At 35.0% G+C, this 24707-nt stretch overlaps 1 long non-coding RNA gene across 1 annotated transcript; it reads right to left on the minus strand.

Annotated features, from left to right (window-relative positions):
* Positions 1-1536: 1536 nt before the first annotated feature.
* LOC311437359 lies at positions 1537-24100 on the minus strand. Its single transcript, XR_014693419.1, has 4 exons — positions 23787-24100; positions 22229-22333; positions 5685-6108; positions 1537-2188 (listed from the first exon to the last, which is right to left on the minus strand). It is a non-coding gene; the product is annotated as an uncharacterized lncRNA (long non-coding RNA).
* Positions 24101-24707: the final 607 nt, after the last annotated feature.

Raw genomic sequence — 24707 nt, forward strand, 5'->3', positions numbered from 1 at the left:
TATAGGTATTCTTAAATATTTTAAACTAGGAGCAGAGAAGAGGATTTACTAAAACTAAATGATGATACAGAGGACTGAATTTTATATTAAATTGTGTAGAAATATGTATCCATGCAGAAGCAATGTAAAAATCCAATTAATTACTATATAAGCTGTAATATGAAATATTTTATAGAATACAGAATATGTATTCTATACTTTTATATAGCATATCAAAAATGTACACATGATATATATTTCCGTATCTATACATAGATTTGATATTCCAGTTCTTGTTTGTATATAAATCAGTAGTGATTCTGATAAAGTCAATGTTTAGAATGCTATAAGAGGTTATCATCAAGTCCTTTATGTATAGTAAACACATATTAACATTTAAGAGATGAGCCAAGACAATACTTAACTACTCATTTTGGGCTGTGTCCAAATATTGGCTCATATGCTAACTACTCAGAAGTACAGTATTTTGATAAAATTATTCTTCAGACATATTTTTATGTTGTAAAGATGACTTGTATTTTAGGTGTTCTTGAAAATAGACCTTAACTTTTATGTTATTTATATGTTTTCAACATTTTATCCTTGGTATCTTCCATTTTGTGCTTCCAGTGAGGTGAGAGTACTGGTGAAAGAACAATTCAACTTCCAGCAAAGTTCAGCAGATTTTTTGGGACTTGCAGCACATAAGAAGGCAGGCACTGTTTAAGTGAGCATTTACCACCCCCTAGATAGCATTTTTAAACCCTGAGAATTATTTTTGATGTTGTAAACAATATTACAGTTATTGTCTAAAATTTTGTTTTTAATATATAAAAACACCCTAAGGGTTTGGAAATATGTTCAACTTCATCATATATATTGACTTCAAGCACCATTACCCACTAACAGTCACTTCAGCTCCAGGTCTTAATTTGCTATTAAGAAATCAAGCAGCTAGTTAATAATGCACTTTAAAAATAAAATTTCTTTCCTTAAGAAAAAAGGAGAAGGACACTTTTCATGACATTTCCAATGAACTGGAACTTCTTGCTTGAAACGGTATTCCAAAAACTTGCTTTTTCACTTGGAACTGGGTCAGAGATTTTCTAGCCTTAATAGAATTGGCATCCTTTCTCCAAATCGAAATATGCCAGCCGTAGTACTTTTTCAGTAATATACTTATCATGCAGAAAATCTTTGATAAGGCCACATATGCAACATTTGTGTTATAGACTTCCACGAACCTGCAAGGTTATGTGACTGTGAGTAACCCCCTTCTGCCATTTGATGTTACTAAGACTTCAGAAAGCTTGACCGTGAGACAGACTTCTTTTTCCCCCAAAGGCTCAACATTCTTTTTGTGCTACATTTTTCAGAAGAACTCTTTGTTTGAAGAAGCTGGGCAGGGTAAAGCTGGCAGACTGGAACACTGCCCTGATGTGTTGTGACAGACATGTAATCTGCCATTTGACCACTGGTTCACACATCAGTGTTAATGTGAATGTGACACCTCTCAGCATACTGTTAATCATGCATTACTCTTCTGTCTAAAATCTCGAGATGTGGAGTAGACTTTTATTCTCTTTAGAAGACTACGCAAGAAATCTAGTGAAATGAAAATTTACAGCCATAAACGCACTCTGATTGACAGCTGCAAATCATAGTCACAGCAACATTGATACATACATATTTATAGATCCACAGATTTCAAAACTATAAAGGATCATTAGAACATTCTGCTTAATCAAATGCATTCCTTTTCCAAACATACAAGGAGTGAAACATGTAGTCCCAGGTCAAGTGTGAAGAAACCTAGATGGCCTTCCACAGTCCAGAAATGAGATCAATTCAGCTTTCTTTTCCTCACTAACACTTTTTTGTCTCTTGGGTTTTGTTTCCTTTCCTCCTGGTGTTTCATCACCAAAGTGCCCAGGAGTTCATCTGCTTTCATTCAACTGAAATGCATGTACCAGATGGTGCAAATAGCCCAGTATATTTCAATCCTGTATCCATGTCAAAAAACAGGCAGGCTGCTGCAATTCTTGGTTGCTGCACCTCGTGGTATCAAAGGCTGGTTAAGAAGAGTGACACTGCTTGACAATGAATAAGATTTTTCAGGTCTGGCAGGGAAGTTGCTTTGGAAGCTAAAATCCTGCTTCTACTCTGTAGGAGTTGCTTTTCATGATTAATTAATTGTGTTTACGCTAATCTACAAAGGATATAAAGAAATACAAAAATAGAGTTACAGAAATCTGTCTTGTGAGGATCCTTTATAGTAACCATTTCATCATCTGTATTTAAAGTATATTACCTACCTGGTTGTTAGAGTTTTAATAGAAATTACAATAGAAAGATCTATTTTGTTCTTTGTGGCATACATGAGCACCACTGCAATCTGCTTTTGCTATGTGAATACCTTAGACCACTGATATCCTTAGGTTAATGAAGTTTGGAAGTATCTTGAGGGCTAAGGAGCGCAGAACAAGCTGAAGGTCACTGGCTGCTTTTATCTGTTAACAGCTACTTAGAATTTGCCCAGAAGACTCCCAAAATATTTCCATAGCGAAGCCCTAACCTTGCAAATGCCATAGCACTAGAAAAATGATGATATGAGATTTAAAAGAGTGAAGAGTTATGTTTGTCTTAGGAAAAAGAAAGTGGAGAAAGCTGTTTGCAGAAAGAGTTGACATTCTCTCTGCTGGAGCTGACTCCCAGGTACGGTAACGACAGCACAAAGCACTAGGAGAGTTGTGCTTTCCTATTCCTTATTCTGTCATGTTACTAATCCATCCTACAAGTAACAGAAGGCTCACCTGTGGTACATGTAAACACCCTGTCCCTCTGTCAAAGAGCATGTGTCCCTTTAAGACCCCGGGAAAATATTCCCCTGCTTGCTTCAGGGCTACCTGCAAATTATTTGATCCATCCCTTGCTTACAAGCTAAGGTATGAGGAATTTAAAGCATTCTAGTTTAACTAATTTTAATGGTTGGTGGGATAATTTATTAGTGGCCCAGCAAGGGATATACAACATACATAAACCATTTAACCTTCCAATTGGGCTTTCATCGCTTTTGCTGTATTTTGTGTTTCATTGAAAATTCATCACTGTTCTGAATCACCAAAGTTTTCACCACTGAAGAGAAAGAGGCCTTCTATGGAAGGCTGTCTTCCTTCCTGGACAGAGCATTTCAGAGCTGAGCACAATACCACAGCCATGTTCACATAACTAGGAGAGGTGTCTTGAAAGGAATTACGATAGAATTATCTGCACAGTCCTTTTGTATGGGTGTAAATGTACCACATATATGGCTACACATATGGATATTCTTGTTGACAAATCTATTTCTTTGTATTTACATATATTCAGAAGCTCTGATTTCCCTGTAGTCATGTGATGTAGGTGATTCGTCTCATATGCTTTGTGGTAATAGAAGTACAATTTTAAGCAGAGGTGATGCTGAAAAGAATTGTTTGCTTAGCTAAAGGCAACTAATAGAATGGGTAAGAATCATCAATCAGGCGTTAACAACAATTTATGTGTACTCAAAAGCTGTAAAAATACATCAGGAGAGAATGTTATTTAAATGTTATTTAATATGGTAGATGTGTGTTTTTAATAGGAGTGCCATTAAGACTAGTGGGATGAAGGCAGTAAAAGAAAGTTTAGACTGACTACTAGAAAAAATCTAGAGAGTGAACTAGCTGCACTAAAGGACTTCTCTACAGGGAAGCATTAACAGCCAATCACTTGAGATTTTTAAAAGGCCAAAGGAACAGCAAAATATATGGTGGGGAAAAAGCTTGAATTGGCAGGTAGATGGATTAGCTGACCTATTAGTTCTTTTCTATTGCAAACTTCTATGATTTTATGTGGGGAAAATTCCTTTTCAACCCACGCTGGCAATCTGTTTATGTTCTGAAGTATGATGATTGACATCCCTTTTAACTTTTAACCTAGAGAATGTCTCTGCAAGTGTTATTCCTACATATAAATGTCTAATGCTTTTAATAAAAAAAAAAAAAAAAAAAAAAGTCTCTCATTTAGGGGACTGTATCCATGTGCAAATGCAGAATGGAGATCACAACAGAGTCTGAGGTGTTATAGCGGCACGGGCAGCACTCCCACTCAGGAAGGATGGGGCGTTGAGAAGGAAAGGGAGCATTTGGGGCTTAAAGACTACAGCAAGATTGGAGGCAAACAAGAGAAAAGTAGTTAAAAACAGTAAGGAAGAAGGGTATAATTTTTGTTGAAAGGGGCAATAGGAAAGAAAAGAATAGAAAGACATGCGAAGGTGGAAAAGCATAAGAACAGGGGAGCGAGATAGGAGAGGAGAACCAATTTCTGGAGTTGAAGAACAAGAAATGCGTGCAGCCTGTTATTAATGGTACCAGAATACTTCCTACTTATAAATGTGTTCACCCTTCGTTCATCCCTGTGCATGGTTGTTTTTTTTTGTTTTGTTTTGTTTTGTTTTGTTTGTTTGTTTTTCCATTTCAAACACTGCAATAGTTAGTGAGCACTGCTGAAGACCAATGCATTTTTTTTTTTAATAAATAGCATATTTCACAATTAAAACTCAGTTTATCCATGTTTCCTGTGAATGAAAGTAAAGCCCTCTAAAAGAAAGACCATGTGAGTACAGCACCCTAGTTGAAAAAAGTGTCACATTCTGCCAATCCTTCCTTCATTTTGCCCTGAACAGGGCAGCTGGGGATGGTTTTATGAGTAGGAAAACACCAGAAAAGAAATGTTTAAGGAATGCTAACCTAGCAAAACTTAACATCTTTAAATAATATTATAAAAAATATTTCTCACATTCTATGCCATTAAACTACAGGCCAGAGGGTAAAAAGACAAACTTATTAACTTAAAATTATTGCAGAGATTTCAAATTGCTCAAAAATGTCTTTGCAGTGTTACTTATTCTGACTTAAAGTTTGCTGAAGCATCGACTTCATTTCTGTTGAGGGCTGTAAAAAAGATTGAAGTCGGGGCCTGGAATATGAACAAACAATGCATCTAAGTTAGTGCCCCACAGAATATTTTAAAATTATTTAACACAAATCATCTCAGTGTCAACAACTCATCACAGTTAAACTATCTAATTAACAGAAGCCATCATAGTATTTGAGAACTCAGTCTTGGCTCAGTTGATATACCAGAAGGGCACTCCTTGATAAGCAAAAATTATAAAGGAAGGTTTAAAAAACACTACTGCCTGAAGTATATTCTTCTTAGTTTTAAATTAACCCTCTGCTAGTTTTTTTTTTTTTTTTTTTTTTTCCTTTTTGAATCTCTATGAGTTAACAAGCACAGGTTGACCTCATCATGTTCTTAGGTATGTTCCATGCTAAGATTCTGTGATGGTCTATTTTATAGTGCAGTATTTTTTCAGTGAGTCTGCCATGGACTTGATATTATGCCAAAATGACAGCTCAGTTAACAAAAGTGTCCCCAGCTTTCGTAACCACTTCTGAGATAGTTTTATCCCACTTCTTAAAAGTTGCAAAGGTTGTCAAAATCTTGAGAGTAAAAAACTTCATTACAAAACACTTTTGGACATCAAAGCATTGACTGATTGTTGCAGCACCAAACTTGACACTTACTGGAATACAGGTGCTTTGTTTCCCTTCATGAAGTCTGTGGGCACAGAAAGCCAGCAATAGGACCCATATAGACATAATACAGAACAAAAAACTTACCTGAATTGGAAATACGAAAAAATAGAGGTTTCTCATAAGTCTCTGAGGTCATATTTACATGTCAAGGTTGCAAGGAGACAAATCTGTACAATAAGTCCACTACCCCAAAGCTCCTCCCAAAAGTAATATTGTTTTTTGCAGAGGAAATGTGAAGCAACTTGAGGTAGGAGTGAAGAACCATCTTCTTTCCACCCCTTCCCCAACACATTGCTTTCACTGACATTCACCTAGGGTATGGCAGACATGGGTTCAATCTAATGCCAATCTGAATGTTTCTTTCCCTCCTACTTGGCTACAGACTTTCCCAGCAGTCTGTATTATCCAGTAAGAATGGATGTAAATTAGAAACTCTTTTTTTTTTTTTTTCTTCAGCATGGTAGTCTCAGAGGTTGGATTTTGGATCTTCCAAGAAACTTTAGGATAGCTGCAAAAGAAAGGGGGAGTCTGAGTAACATTGTAAGAAACATTAATACGTAATGCTTTGGTAAATACATTATATTTCATATCAGCGCAATAAAGGCTACCAGAACGAGCTAAGTAATATGAAGATGACAAATAAGGTTCATGAGATTGAAGCATTTGCCTGAGTAATATTTTAGAATTGAGAATTTTCTTCAGGCTAGAACAGATCGTGCTGCTGACATCAAATTTTGCAAGAGAACAATTTATCCTTACTAGTTATTACAATTCCAAGAGCATTCCTAGGTTTGAACAAAGCATACCATCCACAGTTGTAGCAAACAGAGATGCTGCTTCACAAAGTCTTTTAAAAATAATTTAAAAAATAGTAACGAAAGCCAAATAATCTATAGATCTTATTCCCAATATATTATTCTGTGCCAGAAGACATATTTTAAACCTTGATCTGATTGAAATTTAGTGTCTTATGTATGGAAGTATTTAGGGACCTAACTCAACTACCTACATTTGCAAATCTGAGTTCTAGCTTCAAATTTAAATGAAAATGCTTGAAAATAAATGTTTCATCTTTCTTTGAAAATTTTGAATGCTATGAATTTTTAATAATTTTATTACAGTCAGTTAATTAAAAATTACTGCTCAGCTGCAGTTCTGCCTAATGTGCCAGAGTTACTGAGGGAGATTCTGATAAGAAAAACAATAAATCATAATAATAATTTTTTGAGTGAACATGTTATACAATGAATCAAATGAAGAGAAATTCATTTATTTATCTTGATTTTCACCTGACTCTACAGTAGAGGTGATATTATTCTAGGACAATTCTGAGGACTGTAAGAGTATTGAATAAAAGGAATCTGCAGAGATCATTGAGCCATCTACGGAGGCAGCCATCTAATACACATTCCAGTGTAACCCTATAACCTTTAGTATAATAGACTTAAAAAAAATCACAAAAGATGTCACCTACTGAGGGAACATAGCTCAGAAGATTAAGGCTATTGCCAATGTGTTTGGTCTGTCCAATATCCATAGATTTCTTAGATATCATTATCTAAGTTTATATAACTCAATATATAGTTTGCTTAATGTTATTAAAAGACTTTCAATCAGTAACACTCTAGAGAGACTTCAGGTATTGCATTCTCCACGTACAGAGAATGAGTAGTACTGGATATCGGGATATTACAAAAGCTTTTTTTCTTAGTGGAGAAGCACCTTCTGTGCTTTCTTTCATGTTTAATGAATTAATGTTCTATTGAAGTTATCAGTGTTGACGACAATGCCATTCTTATACATCCCTCAAAAGATTCTATGTATCTCAGATAGGAGTTATGGAAATAACATTTTTCAATTTCTGGGCAGATCCAAATACTGATTTCAGATCAATTCAAATTAATGGCAGCTCTTGGACTATTTTCAATGTTTAACATGCACACATATTGTTTCACCAGACATAGATGTGAACAAACTTGACGTTTTCAGAGGTCTTCTCCAAGTCTGGGGAAGCTACTACGTATATATCCCACTGTCTTGAACAGTCCAGGCAACATATAACAACCCTCATCACTTCATAACAATATGATAATTATGAAAAAATTCTGACCTCAATAATTTAATTTATATAAAAAAATAGAAAAACCTTTACGAAAATATTAACAACAACACCCCCCGCTCCACTCCCCCCAGCCACCAAACCCCCAAAATCTCAGGGTTAAGGAAACCTTAACCTTCAAATAACCTCTGAAAGAAAATGGGGAAAAAGCCAGATGTTTAAGTGGGAAGACTACTTTCTGAGAAGTATTCTTCATTAAAAATGTAAATTACATTATTTCTCAAGTGTTGATTTAGATTTACACATACTCTGCACTGATGATGAGTGCACACAACAGAATGACTGGAGTCCAAAAATGTCTCTATATCATCATTATATTTTCCTGAATCTGACACTGGCAGCATGTTGAAGCAGTCTCTCATAAATGTTAAAAAATGGGTTGGTTCGCATCTGATAAATGTTAGAAAAAGGGCTAGCTTTCTAGGGATCGTTCTATCAAATTGGGATTAACATTTTCCACTTAGTCCCTTATGCTTCTGGAGAGGCTGACATAATTCAATGACTACGAAAGTAACACCTTTGTCATTTTCATTGTACTTCATTTCACCTTCTCATTTGTGTCTTTTTAAAATAAGATGTCTAACTGAATACAGTAATCAATGTGCCATCGATTTATATAATGGAATTGTAATCTTCTCTTTTCTATTCTCTATTCCCTTCTTAACACAATTTAACATCTTATTTGCTTTTTTAATCACCACTGAACAAGTCTCTTCATTGAGCTGTCTACAGTAATGCCTAGATCTTTTTTTTCCTGAGAGGTTACAACTAATTCAGGAGACATCATTATGTATAAATACTTTAGACTGTTTCCACTAATGTGTTTTAGGGAGGTCTTATCTGTGTTGAGGCTTATCTGCAATGAAGTTGTTCAACTGGTTATTTTTGCAAAATTCCTCTAAAGCTCCTCATAGTCCCTTAATTTAAATGATTCAAATTAGTTTACAATTTCAGTTGCTTTCCCAGTTTTAGTCTTTAGCCTGTTTTCAATTTCAACATACAGAGTGAACAGTACTTTTGCCAAAATTGCTTTTATGTAGTTAACTCTCTGTTCATCATGCTGGAGACAAGTGGTAGTTTTTTTTTTCTTTTTTTTTTTCTTTTTTTTTTCTTTTTTCCCTTGTTTTGTTAGCCTGTGATGATAGAGTCACAATACCAACAACCACCAAACAAGAAAAACTCTTAAACACCTGAAAAACACCTACTATAAAACTCTGTAAACTTTCACACATAGCAGTCTAGTTACAGCTGCATGATACAGCATTGATTTATCCTCCTAAAAACATTTTCATTGCTAGGATGCTTACCTAATGTCATTATGCCAGTATTTCTATATTATCAAAGTTTTAATAATTAAGACTTCTTCAGTAATCTGCTGACTTTTGATTTGCTGTAGAGATTTCTGCTGGTGCTCACATGAATTTGTTTACAAGTAAATCACCCATATTAAAACTACACTGTAGTCACTATAATTGTGCTGGGAGTTTAGAATATATTTCAAGTTATTTTTAATATTTTTTGGCAAGGAACATTTCCCCTAATTATCTTCTTGCAAACAATTGTTTGAATATCACATAAAATTTTGAATGTCTGGGAAGATTTACAAAATTTTGTCCCTTGATAAAACAAAAAATAGTACCATAGGAAAGCATTCTAATTTCTGTCTTTTTCACTGCTTTTTTTTCCTGTATTTGTCTAAAGCACGTACAGTGGGGTCCTAATTTGTGAGCATGTCTCAGTTGCTAGCACAGTACAAGTTGTAGGCAATAAACACAAAGGATGTATCTCCCATTACACAGTTTTTAGGTTGCATTGTATTTCTCTGTTTCAGAGTGTTAGCTGTTACTGAAATGCAGTTCACTGTTAAACAGTTTTCAGGATAACCTAACTACCTGTTTAATACTTACAGGATTACTTTCAATTATTTTAATTTTCTGTTGCTCCAGAATTCAGTAATGGATGTAGTTACATCTATGCATTGCATTGATGGATTCTCTAGAATTTCCTTCATTATTTTTTATTTTTTTTTTATTAAATCTGTCCATTCAGCCTTTGTGTAATAGCTAAGGGTAAAGAATCTTCAGCCTTTTCAAAAGACGAATTTTCTGCTATGAACAGCATGCCATTACAACTCAACTGATTGCAAAGAATTTGGATTGCAGTGTGATTCAAGTCTTTCATTGAACTGATATCATCCACTCAACCTCAGCAATACCTTAGAGAAATACAAAGCAGAGTAACTGTCTTTTATATTGTACTCTCTCAGTGCAAGAATAATAGAGATGCCATGAACATTGCAGAGGTGTCACATTAGCTGCTCTGTGCTCGAGCTGAACTAAATAGTGTAAAAGAAAAGGGAACTTATTGTTAATTTTTTTACAAGCATGGAATAGATGAACACTGCTTACAAATGAGCCTTATTTAGTTTTAAACACATTTCCCGAAGTAAATAGTATATTTCCCTAATTTTCATGTCTTTTGGTATGCTTCCAAAAAACTTGGAAGTGAATTAGTGTGCAATTTGCATCCAAATCTCAGCCAAGGGGATGTGGTTTATTATAATACATGGCCCTCCTAATTATTGAACAGCCCGAGAAAACTAGGCACAGTGTGCATCTGTTATTGCTTGACCACACTGCCAAACATAATTTGGCAAGAACAGAAATGTACATTGAGCAGACCTACAGTCTAATTTGCATTAGTTTGTAGTAATTATATGAAAGCTATAACTGAACTAAGCTTGTCCTATCTTTTTAGATCACATCATTCTTTTTGAAAAGAAAAGAAATCTCAATCAAAAATCCAAAACAATTAAGTATCACACATATACACAACCCTGAGAAATTCCTTGTTAACACAGTGGACTTTTTCAGTATTATTTAATCATTACCCAAATATCATTTCTACTTATTCTATAAAATAATTTAAAAAAGCAGCCTTTTTTTTCTGCATTTTTATATAGGATTTTCTGTGTTTTCCTTTATTCCCATTCAGAAATTTTTCATCTCTTCTGCCAAATTCTAAAACACCATACAATTCAATACCCTGTAAGTGGTGATTAAAGTCAGTGGCATTTTTTTAATTCAGTTGCTAAGAAAGAAGGAGAGGAAAGTCCTGCCTTTCAAATGTTGTCTTTGTCCCTTTCCATAGTCATTTAATCCAAACGGTATTCTGACAAGTCTCCCGATAATCCATTTTGTGTGTAAACACAAAACACATTCACAGTAATGCTAAAAAGTAGTGTCCTAAGGCCAAGCAAGTTGGAATGCTATGTTAAAAATACCTAAGAATTTTGGCCTACCAAACTTCCAAGGGAAAATTATTGCTTCCTTCCTTATTTTTCTAGGGATATTACATTCAGTTACACAGACGTACATCATAACTCTGTATGAGAGATTATGGGAACCTAAACCAAGCCAGCAGGTGGGAAAATACAGCATAATCTCATTTACAGAAAGTACAGTTTTATGACAATTCTTATGTAAATAAAGTACGTTTCCTGAAACGCAAGAAGAATGGGGCATAAAAGGATGAGAAAGTGTGTCAGATTGGAGTCCCATTGAAATCAATGACAAAAAGTACTATTCTCTTCAACAGCAAAGGATCAAGCATAGAAGAAGGAAAGATTTTTTGTTGTTGTTGTTTGTTTGTTTGTTTTTCTCCTCCCATTCTTTAAGTAAACACCGGCATTTTCTGCTTCAGCTGCAGGGGCTGAGAAGCAGAGGCAGAGTCTTTGTTGTTGGTAAATAGCTTTACAATTAATAGTATTGGACCAGTCTGAGAGCCTTCAATCTCGAGAATGAATGTTAAGAAATAACTGTGTAGTCACTATGCAGTTACGAATTCTCTGATAGCTTAGGGTAATTATTAGCTGGCATATCAAGAGTCACATACAGTTACTGTGAAATGACCATACGGAGATTATGTAAATGAGTTTCCAAGAGTGAAAATGCAATGAAGTATAAAAGTGAATAAGATCCACCAAATATCGCTGAATGATTGAACACTACCTCTACACTCCGATTATCTGATCAAATCTGTTTTCATAAACAAAAACAAACTTGCAATGAATTAGAGGGGACAAGAAACTCTAGTAAGCCTTAAGTACTTCCACTTACAAATGGCATTTCACAGTTGACCAAGAGATGCTCAGTTTTCTTTCTTGTCTACTGTAGCATAGTGTGTAGAAAATAAAGGCATATTTGCTTGTAAAATGCCTGCTGCAAAACTAAAGACATTACTAGTCATAATATTATGTATGTGTCTTATTTTCCATTTTAGTTTTTAAATGTAGTTTCACAGTACAATAGTATCTGTATAAGAAAACAGCATTTTGCTGAACCAGTCTCTTTCCATATATAGTCCTGTTTTCTATCCTCTTATTTCAGTGACTGAATAAAGCAATAGAGGAAAGAAGCTGGGGGAGGGTGATGTAAAGTAAAAACACACTGTTTTAGCAGTACCAGAAACTGCCCCATAAAGAGCAATCTATATAGCTTGGTGATATTTATTTCTTGTTGTTGTTGTTTAGTAATGAAATTAATAACTCAAACCCATTTGTAAAATTGTAGAAATTGCTATTGTTGCTGATAAAATACAAGAAGAAGGCAGATTTGGTTAAAAGCGCACAGTTGTTTTCGTAGAGCTGAGGAAACTACTCATCTTTGCACAGTCAGGGACAGGAATAAAATACCTCTTTTCACTAGTCCCTACCTCTAGTCGAACATTTTACTGTATGTATGAATTTTAATATAGAGTAGGTATATTGACAGAAAACAATTTTGCACTTTGCATATTAGTTCTTTAGTATATGATGTACGAAGTCTATGCTGTTGATTCCTCACCAAAAGGGTTTTGACATGCCTGGTTTTAAGCCTTTTCTTCTAACAGTCATAGGTGACCACCAAGTGGGTGACCACAAAATTAAAATCACTTGGTTCAAAGCAAGAAAAATCTGAAATACAGAAAGGATGGTACGTAATAATAATTTTGAAATTAAAATATTTTTCTCTCCCATTATCTTTATTGATTTTCCCAATTTTTTACTCAAAAGGTTGCTACATTCATCTAACTTCGGACACCTCTAGAAACATGAGCTGTTCTAAGCTGTTCTAAGTTGGATTTCAACCCTGAGTTACAAAGGACACACTGTATTCAATGGCTATGTTGCAGTTAAACACCTTACAACATCATGCTAAAAGCATAATTGTGGAGATATGCATGCAAAACACCTTCTGTTACTCAAAGCCTGCACAGAATAAAATGTCTGTGCTACACCACAGGTATTTCCTTTCAAGAAACTGATGGGCTTGTAATGGTGCATGGGTTGTGTCTTTGTGTCTTGAAAACAGACTTCAGATGAACATCTTGCAAAATGACTTCCTACAAAAGTACCCATTTTCAGCTTTTGTATGTTGCAGCACATTTTGATCTCCAGTCATTTCCAGCTGCACGGTTAGACATGGTAGTACTACTCTGGAAGTGCCTTTTGAGAAAACAGGTGGTTTAATCACATATAAGAGGCATCTTGGAGCCTCCCACAGTTTCGTGTAAGGCAGGTAACTCACAGCTTTAAAATGAACAGTTTGGCACAAGGGCAGGTTATCCATCCGGGAAGTCTTTTAGAAAATGCCTTCAAACATCCCACTGTAACAAAAGAGTGGCATACAGATCAGTAGGAAAGACAAGGAATAGAATTGCAGTTTTCTTCCAGGATAACTCCTATTGTTTTCCATTCCTTTCTCTTCAGAATAACTTCTGACAAAATTTCCAAACAGGAGAATTTTTTGTCTTTAAAATATACCAGTCTCTAAGGAGTAGAGCTTGTAGTCAGTAGTCACATTTCCTTGATATCAGATTTTTTTTACACTGGAGGTTAATAATGAAAATGTGTATAACTGCTTTCTATTATCTTAGTGTCTGTATTTAAACTGTCCTATTAGTAAGCCCAGTTTCAAATCTCTTAGTTAACTAATTACAAATTTATAAATATATATATATATATTTTTCATGCAATCCTAAAGGATTTTTGCCACCACTGTAAAGACTACCTGTATCAATGAGACTTTCACTATATCTTTTTAATCTGATCTTTTTCAGTATGCATTTAGCAGAATCTGTGCAGCCCTTTTAATTCTGCTAAGCTGAGGAAGGAGTAGTGTGATGGAATTCACTAAACTCAATTGAAGATAGATGAATGGAATAAAAAATGATAGTCGTACTTAGTTATATGGAAGTAAAACAGACTGTTGGCTCTGGAAGTAAAAAGAATGAAAATAAAATTGTCTTCACTACAGTACAGCAGATAAGACTTCATATGTTGGGCTGCTAAAAAATCTAAAGAACTACTTTCAGAATAGATTGGAGAAGTATTTTGGCTTGTGTACACAGTTTTCTTTGTGTGTACTTGTATGTCTTAGATATACTACTAGGAACTTGTCAGTTTTAAGACTAGAGAAATGACTAGGTTGTCCAGACTAATAGATCTTCGTATAGCACACGTGCATAAAATTTTATCTTAAGTATTTTTTCTGAGCCAAGTAACTTGTGTTGGGCACTACTCAGGAGCCACCAGCTAGACTACCCAAACCCTACCAGCAAGAAAGTGCTGCACAAAGTTACATGCTTGATATAAGTTATCACAGAAGGGGCGTTCCTGCACCTTTATCTCTGCCCACAGATTTAATGACAGTTTTGTTTTAGTTAAGCATGTCTTTCAGGGAAACAAAAATCCATTCCTGGTGCAAATATTACAGACAATGGAGAAATTACCACTTCTTGAGTTAATTTGTTCCAGGAATTAATCACTCTCACTGATGGGAAAACAAAATAAAACTAAAATCTTTATTTATTTATTATCTTTAGTTTATATTCATTTGGTCTACTTTCTGCCAGATGAAACTGCTGTTTCATACCTGGTAATTACATACCAGAAACAGGAATTCTTGAATAGCTAAATGGAAGCAACTGCCTAAGTCTACTACTTGAAAGTATGTTTCCAGCTCCATGACACCTGGTTGTCTAGTAGGAAAAATCAAACTGAAATCAAACTGAAAAAAATATTTTGTGCATGTCACTTTTTTTTTTGATATATGAATTGTCTATGACCAGACTATAAATGTGACGTATTAAGATGACTTATGAATTTCTTCTACAAAAAATATTTGGTGTTGGTATAGCACAGGAAGCAGACAGTGAATATATAAGTGGAAAAAAAAAAAAAAAGCTGTAACTAACATGACTGATTCATTACATTTGCATCAGTATATATATAGTGTAATACACATGCAAAGGTTTGTACATTGAGCTTGATTACACATTGATTATACATTAATTTGGTTCTCTTTTTTATAGAAGAATTTCATATAGAAATTATCCCTTTTGCAGGCATGGAAGGAAACACAAAGGAAATAAAGTGCATGGCATATCCAAACTTTGTAAGAATAGACCTGTGCAGAGAAGTTTCCAATCTGGGCAGCAGGAAATTAATACAGTGCTCTCGCAAAGGCTATATGCTCATTTTTGACATCACATGATTTCCCATAACGAATTGTCTCAATGTAAAATCCAAATCAAGACGTGTCATTTTTATCTCTTTACTGCAGTTGATAGAATGGCAAATGTGGGCCTAAGGTTAACCCTGGCTAACTGCATTAAATTGAAATTTGTCTTTTTCTTGTTTTCACTAATTTATAAAAGTTTACATTGCTTGATGTAAAATACATCGTTTCTCAGCAGTGAAAGACATAGCCTGAATCTTCAGACAGTGTGAAACAACAGCTCTAAGGGAAATGTAAATTGCTCCTGTTCACTTCTGTGGTGTTATATTTCTGACACTAAATCCTATAAGGTAACATTTTAAACGATTTAACAACATTTATCAAAGCTGTGTAGCATCGTATTTCTTTGATCATCCTGAACTGATTCCCTGATTACTTTTTCTATAATGCAGTTATCCCTGAGAACACTTATGGCCTAAGAAAAATGAAATCTGCTTGTTGAAGCGCTCACCATACCAGCTGTATTTTAATGCTTAATACAATAGAATTAAATGTGACCACTGTGAGACTTTAGACTGACTGTGAAACCAGTGGGCATTAGAGCAACTCTATTTCTCCTGCAAACTGAAGTCTGTGGCAAAATAGATAGGGCCTTGAATTTCTGGGTACTCTCATGAATTGAAAAACCTTTTTTGTAATACTTGGAATTTGTAATTTATTCCAATGTGGTTTATAATTCTCCTAAATATGACAAAAGAAACACAATCATATGATTTATGACATAAACTAGCATAGCAGGAATTACATCTGCATATATAATTCATAACTAAAATACACTATCTTTATACATCACAGAATATTGTATTTAAAATAGATGTAAAGCTAACTTTTTGTGCCTATTTAAACATTTTGATCTACCGATCTATTTATTTTGTTGAGTGTTCATGTTAATAAACTCAGAGATGCAAATATTTACAGGAAACAGACAAAGGAGGTTTGCAAAAAGAAAAAGCAAAAACGGTTAAAAGGTTAAACTGAGTTTTGTTAATGTGAATTAAAGAAAATGTTTTATTTATTTACATAGACCTACCTCTTTGTATCTTGTTTCTCTCCGGTTTTGGTTGTGCAATCCATTATAAGTTTGGTCACCTTGATTGCCTTTTGAGTCATGAAGCCATACATGGTACTACATATAAAATGGGATTATTAATGGGACTTGATAATTTGAGATCTCTGTCTATTTGTATTGCAGAGAATTGAGACCCAGAAGGGTGAAATTCCTGAATTTTCCCCCAAGAAATAAACAGATTTTCTAGTGAAATCTAAACAGAAACATTTATATCTGAATTTAGTACCAATATTGTGATATCTAGATAGAGTTCATAGCTAGAAGGCAGAAAGAGAGAGACTGCTTTCTACACATATCCTTTACTGTAGAAGGCTATACTATCTCACATTTTTTTGAAGGCTTATTTAATTCATATTGGCATTCACCAACATTTAATAAACATGTCAGTCCTCACCAGGTGTTCTAACTGAAAGCAGAGATGGTCAAAATATATTTTGCAGTTTACTAACAACAGAGGTCTACTATTTTAATAAAAATTGTTTTTTTTTTTTTTTTTTTTTTTTTTTTTTTTTTAAAAAAAAGGTGTTACCTACAAAATGGTGATGAAAGGGATGCCTACATTAATTTATTCGATTTTATGTAAAGTTCTTTTACTTAAGGAGAATAATTTTCATGTAGTGGAAGCAGCATTTTCACGTTATGTATTTTTTTTCTCTTCTATTTTTTTCTTCATTGGCTATTTGATGATCAGGACTCATCACAGGATAAATATTGTGGCTCTGCCTGCCTGGAAGGAATCACCCAAGAATTCTAACAATGTACCAAATTCTGTTCTCAAAGATATAGTCTGTAGAGAGCACCTTCTTCATCTGACAAACATGATTTCAATTCAGGAAATAGGTCACAATCATTCTATTGGATCTGACATCAGCGGTATCCACGAAGCAATTCTGTGCAAACTCCCTACTTTTAAAGGTCTTCCCATCACTGTTATTGGTCTCACAGATGATGAAGTATGATACTCCATAAACAATGAGCTGGGCCTTTTGTAGGCTGCTTTGCTTTTTTTGGCTTCAAACTGCCACTGAATGTCAAATCAATTTGGCTCTCATTAGAACAGCTTTATATGTGCAAATGTATTTGTGTCTGGTTGCTTTTTTCTATTTTTGCCTTCCTTTCCCTTTGCTTTTTTTCTCCTCTCCCTTAGATGATGTCATTTTTCTCTAATCAAAGCCAACACCTGTTTCTCTAAAACAGGAGCCTCTGTGTAGAGCTCTTTATCACAATCCGAATACACCCTAGTTGGGCTCATTATGAATCGAGTTCCCCCATAACAAAGAGGAAGTGCTGTTACAGTGACATTGTACATCATACAGCCTGGATAAAGTCAAGAGCTGATGTAACCTTGACTTTTGACATCCCAAGAGACTGCTGTCTAAATAGCGCAAGGTGTGTAAGCTGTTATCTTTGATAAGTAATGAAGCAAACAATAAATCTGACCCTGTCTACGAACAGCTCTTCTCTTACACAATGAGCTTGATGGGTTTTATTTTTTCTTGACCAATTAAAAGGAACACAGAATAACAACTTCAAAGATTTCTGTTTTTATAAACTGCAAAAACCTGTTTGGACAAGCTAAATGAGGAATGCCATGCACTGAAGGGAAGAGAACAAAATCAGGATGACGCAGAACTCCCAGTGATGAGTCAGTGATGGTCTGGTCTGCCACAACATGTTACCAGTAGTCTAAAATGGCTGGGGATTAGGAAAAGGGAATTAGAGAGCAAAAGGAGCAGTGATACACTGAAGGGCTACCATAAACTCTGTGATGTGACACATACGAAAGAAACATAGTCTCACGTTTCTTGCACTTATGACTGTTTTGCCATGGAAACAACTCCTGAAATGTGCTATGCCTGGAATGGCACAAATTATATTGAACAATGGTGTACAGTTCAATTCATTTTTTTCCTCCAGAAATATCTTCTCTTCTAAGTATCAGCACCAGATCAACCTCCCTTTCCTCTCCTCAATGTACATAAGCTAAAAGCCAGTATATATTTCTATCCATTTTTTTTTTCCTTCTTAGAATACGTAAGTTTTCAACTGACTACATAAGCATACCCAGGTCAGAGGCATGTTCTGTCCCCAGGTAACAATACATTAGTCAGTGGTCAAGCCACATGCTGTGTCCTCATGCTTGTGAAGTTCTTTTTGCACAGAACCACAGTTATTTTTTTCTTTCTCAAAATGGAAAGATATACATTTTAGAATCTGGGAAACCTACAGATAGAGAGTAGGGGTGAGATGAAAAAAGATCCTTACTATACCCAAACTTCCCTTGAACATGAAGGTTTGACACTTATCAGAAAAGATGCATTCTCTGAACAATGCAGGACAGAAAGAAAGGAGAAAGAATGTGCCTCTTCTCCCCACTTGCAGTAATGGACTAAATCATCTTCAAAGGATCTCAGGATATCCAAGGAGGGTCCTTGCTCAGTTTGTGAGGGCATGAACTCACTCCTGTATGATGGGACTCTAAGTCAGGCACTCTCCAAAGAAAATGTCTATTTTGAGCTGAAGAAGAGGTATGCTTGGCTCACATACTCAGTGATTTCAAATCGAGTGCTAGCTCTAACTGAAATATATTGGTAATCTGCCATCTGTGGTTTTCCTGAGCAGAAATTTTGACTGAATTCCAGGTCTTAGTAGATATGAGGCCATCCTCCTGCTCGACATCATCCCTTTTAATGTTTTACTATGTCACTGTCTTTGGATTAAAGACCACAGCAAAGTATGGAAAATGTGGATACTTCAGCTGCCAAGTCATTTCTTGGTCTCTCTATTGAAACTATCTATAGTGAAAATTTCATTGCTGACATCTATTCTAGCCACATGATTGTCAAAGCATTTTTCATGTGTAATAAATTTGCATACACACTCCACCCCAAATATAATAAAACATAGTAAGGATAAGAAAGACATAAATTATATTTAAAAAAAATAATTATAAGACTTCTTGATTGATTTGCAGAAGCACAGCAAAATTCCTTCATATAGTGGTCTCATGAATGAGATGATAATATGCAACTAAAGCATAATGATTGGCATATTAAATACAAGATCTTTGTCACCATCTGTTTCCTGATTGTGTCAGCAAGTTGTTTTTTTTTTCATGGAAGTGTGAGAATACACCATGGCCTCGAAGTATCAAAATGTCAATTATACATCACATTTTAAAGCTGGAAGCCCAAATCACAAAAAACATTTGAAATGTCTCTGAATTCTGCTTGAAACACTGACAAATTACTACCTATCCTTCATATTTAACCTACAGTAGCTTTGTTATTGTTCTGGAAAATAAAGCAGAGCAGAAACACCATGGAGGTAAGGTTTACAACTTATTAATGAGTATTTCAAAAAAAAAAAAAAAAGGTAGGAAAGGAGGTAGTGGGAGAAAGCTGGGAATGCGGAAATGCGGAACAAAGTGAATAGGAACAGCCCTATAAAATTCTTGTTATCTCAAGTTCAGCTACTTTGAAAACAGTTTTGCATTTCTGCTATTTTCCATTATAAATAATATTCATTTGTACGGAACACAGTATTGCATTTTTTTTCAACCTATATTTTCACCTATGCTGACAGAAATAAATATGCATGCAAAAAGGTTAGTGGAATGAATCAATAGAAGCTGCAGAAGTCGAAAACCTATGTCAAAGTCAGCTAAAATATCAGAAACTTCCATACAACAGGTCTTGGTTTAGACCCTCAGTAGATGAAAATCAGTAGGAGATAAGGTTTTCCACATCACACATACGATGAGGTTTGCTAGCACCATCAGCCATGCTTAGTAGCCCAGAGTTGAAGGCACATGAAAACATTCTGTTTCTAGTTCTGAAATATAAATACAAGTCCCTTTCAAATCTGAAAAGGCCACTAGTGTCTCAAGGTATTATTTCTGCAAAGGGGATAAGACAGAAGGAAAAGGTATCATGTAAACTGGTTCCTCACTCTCTGAGGACACCGATAAGAGCACCAAATAACGTCAGAGGCCTTTAGATTTGCTCTTAAACCAATTATTACATCTGTGAAAATGAAATAGCTATGTCCGTGTAAAATGTAATGAGGAGCGTAACCACATCCAACCAATTGAACACAAGCTAAGTTGGAAGAAGAACTGTAAGGGGTCTAGAGAAAAAAGTAACCTTCCAAACTTGTACCTAATTGGGCAGTACTCTTTTAATGGAGCATAATGAACACAGATATACAACTCACTGTTTAAGACAAACTGCCTATACAGGATTAGCAGCTTGGCAGTAATTTTTTTATTTTTTTTTTCTGCAATAAGGCAGCACTTTACAAAATTCAAGGCTGATTTGAATCATGAGGCTGATTCCAAAATGAGGAGGCTTCTAATAATGCAACTTACATGTTTGGGATCGTTCTCCGTGTCTGAAATGGGAATGCTAATACTTAACCATTATAAAGTACTTCTGGTCTAACCAATAATAATAATGTCTTAGTATGGCTATGCATATTAAGTATGTATGCACATGTATTTTAAATTTAAAAGTTCAATCTGGGAGTTCTTATTTGGGCCATTCTCCACTTGCCTTGCATGTAGGCATCCCTTCAATAAGCCCTTTTTGTCTTTAAAAGTTTATTTAAATGACCTGTAAAGTTCCAGCAGAGATTTGTATATTTCTAGTAGAGCAATATGTGTTGCCAGATACCAGCCTCTCCATTCATCAGCAAATGTTCATCATAAGCTGCTGGAAAGCAGGAAAGAATAAAAGTCGGAGTTGAAATTATGCAGCTGTAGTTTGATTGATAAAGTATGTAGCCTGGACCTACATATACATATGAACCACCACTCTGTGCAGAAAAAATGAGTATGTGAGAAAAAAGCTCTTCTGAGAGAGCTTCCATGTGTGTCTGTTGCCAAGGAAACCACTGTATGTATGTCTTTAGAACAGGTACCACTTTGGGGGCTGACTTAGTTTCCACATCTCACACTGAGATGCCAGCTGAATACAAGCAATAACGGTCGAGCAGCAGAAACACACTATAGTAAAACAGCTATGGAAAATAACTAGCATACTGCTGGTGTTATTTCTCTTCCCTGAAAGCAAAGTTTAGATATATTTGTTGTAATTAAAACTTTATGAAATTTGTCTGTGAACAGTCCATGTCCTCAAATCCTCGTAACAGGTACTGAAGGAAGTTGTTAATGTCTCTATTTGTTTTTTCTTTTTGGATATCTATCATGCAATTTCCCTTCATCCTCTATAACTTCTATTCTGAAATCATTCTGTTCACAATCATGTAAGAAATATTTTGAGGGTTTTCTTTGTTGGTTCTCACTTTTTTTTTCATCTTGACTGCTCTATTAGCCATCCCAAATGAAGCAAAAAAACCCTACTTGCATACCTTTTTTTAATTTCATTTTTTGCTGTTTAGGACTTGATTCTGAAACAAGTGAGCTAAAGAGAACTTTTGCTACTGAAACCCATGTATTTTTCTTTATCCTCACATCAGGAATTTAACATAGAAAATCATATCCTTTTTTCCTTGTGTTTATTTCTTACTCTCAGAAGAATGCATTGCGGATTTCTGTCATTCTTTGATCAGTAATCTTAGCAATTACAGGATAAGTCTATATATTCTACGTTTTTCTATGTTTCTATATGTATTTAGATATAATTAAATTTATTATAGATGCATTATAAAACCCAACTATTTGTTAAAAGAAAAAACAACACATTTTCTTAATATTTTCATTTAAAATGAAAATCTTCACTAAGTTTTCTTTTGTCATCTGTAAAGTAGAATCAAGCGTAAAACTATTTCAGAACAGCAAATGAAAGGCTGCCTTGCAAATGCTTATATATGAGTAACTTTACTCAGAGGAGTAGTCTTTCTGAGGTCTAAGGGCACTTACCAAACTGAATAAGACTGCTTAGTTATCTAAGGTGTTAAACCAGGATTTCATAAATAGAAGTGTTGTTGCTTGAGGCTGTAAATCTGTATCCTAGTGCAGTTCTTGCTGTGGAAAAAAAAAGTCATAATATTTAGAGATAGATCAGTATATATATATATATATACACACACACACATATATATATGCATACCTATATATACATACCTATATATACATACATACATATACATACACATATATAATACATATATATATATAAAGCTATCTGTACTTTATTCATGGTAGTTTTAACATTATCTGGATTCAGAAATAATCACAGTTCTTTTGTGTTTGTTTCTGCAGACACTGAGGCATTTAAGCTTCACTGGCATTAATGTTTACTGAAATTAATTATAAAATTTGGAGAAGTATTCTTAAAATGTGTTAGCACTTTTATTCCATCAGAATAATTATCACTGAAACAATGTCTTGTCACTTTGTAAATCAACAACAATTAGCACAATTCAATTACTTTACATGGAATAACAAAAAAGTTGGAGATAATTATTTGGGATCAATCAGCAGCATTGAAAAAATAGTAATAAACTCAAATAATAATTTCTAATTTGTCCAAATCCTGAATTTTTCATTTAACTTACATGGCTTTGGATCAGATTTATTACGTCCCTTCTTCGTGGAGTAAGAAACAGAATAACTTGTTGGAAATTATTTATAACAATATGTAAGATAATAAGAATAAATAATTAAAAAAAGCATAAAGACACATAACCCTAAACATGTAAACCTAAAATAAAGTGAAAATAGGATTTCCAAACTTCGAATTAGAAGCTTTTCAAATACAGCTTTGATTCATACAATTATACAACTATTTTACATTAAGCACCTCATTATTGTGTAGAAGCAGTTATCAACAGAATATTATGCTCTTTACATGAAACTACTGAATCATGGCAGGAACTTTGTTATTCTGCAAACTGAGATCTCATAAACAAGACTTAATAGCTCACTCTGAGGAAGAAAAAAATGACAGAAGTACAGCATAACCTGCCAGGAAATAAAGGTTACACATGACACACGCATACCATATACATCAATAAAATTTCATTTAAAACAACAATAAAAGTAAATATATATATAATGAAAAGTAGTATGTTTAGTGGCATATTAAAAGCATAGTTAAATTTCAAGGATGAGAAGAAAGGCTTAATGAAAAGTGTAGTAAAACTTCTGGGACTGGGTTTAGGGTTAGGGCTATGATTACGGTAGGGAGAGGAGTAAGGGCTCCGTGGAAGGACAATATGCCTAAGAGGCTGCTGAAATAACATGTGGGCTGCTATAATAAATTTTCTGCACCCACTTTTTCCTTGGAAACTCAGTATCCCTGTAGCAGAAGTGCCCTGTAAGGCTTCCAGCTAGAGTCAGAACAAGAGTGTCAGGGCCCAGATCTTGGGCCCTGCTTGGAAGATAGCTCTGACAGGAAAAACCTTTTTGAGAAGCCTCTGCTGGCTTTGGAGTTCCCTGAGGAAGAGCTGGAAGAAGTTTCAGAAGGGCTTCCTACCTCCTCCGTGTGGAGCTGCATTCAGCAGAGGTTCTCATGCTTGGCTTAGGCCTGGACTGCATTGCACCTACTTTGCAGTCATGCCTTGCCTGGTCTTGTACCCTGTTAATCTGGACTCTGACTCTCTGACTGTCACTTTCTGGTTTATTCAAGTACTATAGAGCTGAGATGTTTTGTCAGTGAGACCAAGGCCTCTGCCTGCCTTGCTTGACTTCCATGCCCCCCCTTCCATGCTAGGCAGCAACTGCCTGTGGTGTTCTCTGACATGAGGCCCATAGAAAGAGCCGGGCTGCAAAGAGGTTTTCAAACCACACCAACAGTGTGGGCTGCTGTGGAAATTCTCTCCACTTAGTATTTCCAACTGCAGCTTCAGCAAGTCTCTCTACAGAAATCTCTACCCAAACTTAGTGCTAGGGCTAGATTAATGAGCAGGAGAGTTAGAGAACATCATTCTTAGACAAGTGTTTTAAGGCTTAGCTGCACAGTTAGTGGTTGCTGCCCACTTGTTTTTAAAACTGTCCGAATAGATCTAGGTAACATTTTCAATTGGAATTAGAAAGTGTTCATTTGAAGGGCTTCAGTGAAGTGAGAGCTTCCAATTTGAATTAACATTTGAATATTCTCTGTAAAAAAAAAAAAAAAAGAAAAGAAAAAAGTGCTCTTTTCCCATGGATATAGTTTTAGTTAAAAATGAATACTAATAATTAAAAAATAAAAAGAGAGAGAGAGGGAAAATAAAAAGATCTCCCTATTTGTAAGCATGGTTCTGAGGAGGACATCAATTACATGTGTGGTATATAACTTTGCAAATGGGAGTATTTTACATCAATATCTAGCCTTCTTACCAAACTTGACCCTCCGAAGTTAAAGGAGTTTGAAAGAGAGTTAGGGGTTCCTAGAAAGGAGGAGGACATTTAGGTT

This window comes from Aythya ferina, assembly GCF_964211825.1.
Source record: "Aythya ferina genome assembly, chromosome: 5".
Classification (NCBI taxonomy): Eukaryota; Metazoa; Chordata; class Aves; order Anseriformes; family Anatidae; genus Aythya; species Aythya ferina.